The 2,500-nt window shown below is 48.4% G+C and overlaps 1 protein-coding gene across 3 annotated transcripts in view; it reads right to left on the bottom strand.

Moving 5' to 3' along the window:
• The window catches only part of LOC125024534 (solute carrier family 46 member 3-like), a 12,307-nt gene that overhangs the window by 8,800 nt on the left and 1,007 nt on the right, over positions 1–2,500 (bottom strand). The window lies entirely within an intron of this gene.

The following is a 2,500-nucleotide window of genomic DNA, read 5'->3' as shown; positions in this document are numbered from 1 at the left end:
AGGGCTTGGAGTTCAGCTTTCTCAGGGCTTGGTAGGCAGGACGAAGGTCATTTACTTGGAAATGGCTTCCGACTTCCTCTGCAAGATTCCTGATAAACTGCTCCGTATCCCTTCTCAACAGTGACCTAGTCATGCACACCAGGGAACGGTGCAAGTTGCGATCCCCTGACAATCGGGCCGCATGCCAAGCATCTGTGGCTTCCAGCGTCTCCTGCGAGATGAAATTCTGTCTTGCTCTTGGGCGTTCACCAATCAATTCTTGGGCTGCTTCACGTTTGAATGTATTCCACAGAAGAACAGGGTCCATCATGCCCTCGAGTGCTGTGAAACGACCAAAGATAGCCTCAGCAAACCCCCAGGCACACTCACCCTTCCTCAATCTGTCTACATGAAGCAACCTAAGATGTTCATTGGAGCGACGGGGGGTTCTAAAGTGGACCCGGAGAGTAGCCACAACTAATCTATGATCAGTTCCAAAGAACTCGGCGCTTCGATACACCCTGCTGTTCTGGAGGATCCTCCATCGGGTGCTAACGAGGATGTGGTCGATCTCCTTGGCCACATTACCCGTATCGCAGTACCAATTCCAACGATGCGGGTCAGAACGCTGATACCGAGAGCCAGAAATCCTCATTTTTTGGGAAATAGCAAAGTCACAGAAAAGGAGGTTATTCTCGCTGCCAGCATCAGCTCCTGAGCCATGAGGACCGACAGACATCTCGTAACCAGCTCGATCGCAGCCAGATACCGCATTGAAGACCCAGAATACGAATATCTCACCGATGACAGCTGTCTGTCACAGATGCAACTTTGGCGTAAAACATCTCTTCCACCTCAAGTTTATACACATCCGTAGGAGCAGTAAGAGACATGAAGCCAAATGTAAGCTTCATTCTCCATAGTATTATATGCTCATCGACCAAAGTGACCTCCCCACAGCCGCCCATTAACCCCAGGGGGCACGGGGGCAGGAGTTAGTACGAAGCCAGGGCGTATCCACACGCCGGTGGGCCATGACTCCGTACCTTTAGGGCCTCCTGCTGCTCCAAGAGCCTCCACAGTTCAGTCTAGGACCACGAGGAGGCACTGCAGAAGTCTTGATAATGGAGAGTATGAGAGTAGGAGTCTTATGCATAACTGCTCCCTTTTCGCACTAGGCTAGCGGTGGCAGCTGCAAGCGAGAAGGCATGCAAAGCACTTAACGCTATCTAGGTTTCCACACCATCGCTTCACATCACCCTGAGAATGAAGCACCCACCCATCTATCCATTTATGTATATGTATGTATATATATATGTGTGTATGTATGAATGTATGTATGTATGCATGCATTTATGAGTGAGTGAGTGAGAGTGAGTGAGTGGTGTGTGTGTGTGTGTGTGTGTGTGTGCGTGCATATATATGTATATATATACGAATATGTATGTATATACATATTCGTATACAAATTCATATATATATATAATATGTGTATATATACATATATATGTGTATATATACATATATATGTATATATATACACACATGTATGTGTATATATACATATGTATACATGTGTATGGATATACATATATATGCACATGAGCGCGCGCGCACACACACACACTTAAGTCGTCTTTGGTAGAATCCAACTCCAACGCGTTGGACTTAGACTGATGACGTCATTATTCCACATAGATGCTGACTGGCTGGTGACTGCACTGCCAGGCATATGGTTAAGGAAAAACTATCGAACACCTCATCCCACACAGTACACTCAAGTATCAACAATGGCCGCTCGACTTGTCCAAAGTCTCTCTCTCTCTCTCTCTCTCTCTCTCTCTCTCTCTCTCTCTCTCTCTCTCTCTCTCTCTCTCTCTCTCTCTCTCTCTCTCCCTCTCTCCCTCTCTCCCTCTCTCCCTCTCTCCCTCTCTCCCTCTCTCCCTCTCTCCCTCTCTCCCTCCCCCTCCCCCTCCCCCTCCCTCCCTCTCTCCCTCTCTCCCTCTCTCCCTCTCTCCCTCTCTCCCTCCCTCCCTCCTCTCTTTCTCTCTGTCTGCCCCCCCCCCCCCAATGACGCCCTTTTTCCCTCTGTTTCTTTCTCTCTCTCTCTCTCTCTCTCTCTCTCTCTCTCTCTCTCTCTCTCTCTCTCTCTCTGCCTGTCTGCCTGTCTGCTTTTCTCTCCTCCCCTCCCCCCGCCTCTCTCTCTCTCTCTTTCTCTCAGGGGCATAATTTCAGCTTTCCCTGGGGTGGGGGTAAGGCTGGCGAGCGAACTAAGCACAACTAACTCTCCGAGAATTGTTTTTGAAAAAAAAAAACTATTCTAGGAGCATTTTAAAGCTACGGTCAGAGCTCCCCCCCCCCCTCCCAAAGAAAAAATACGTCCCTGCTCTCTCTCTCTCTCTCTCTCTTCACACACCCCCCTACCCCTCTCTGCCAATGTCTAATTTGGGGCCATGCGCCTCTGCATGGTAATACAAAGAAGACATTTCTTTATAACTATATACAAATACTATCAAGATGA

The sequence above is a fragment of the Penaeus chinensis genome, chromosome 43, assembly GCF_019202785.1.
Source record: "Penaeus chinensis breed Huanghai No. 1 chromosome 43, ASM1920278v2, whole genome shotgun sequence".
NCBI classification, from domain to species: domain Eukaryota; kingdom Metazoa; phylum Arthropoda; class Malacostraca; order Decapoda; family Penaeidae; genus Penaeus; species Penaeus chinensis.
This window is presented reverse-complemented; position numbering and strand designations above follow the sequence as displayed.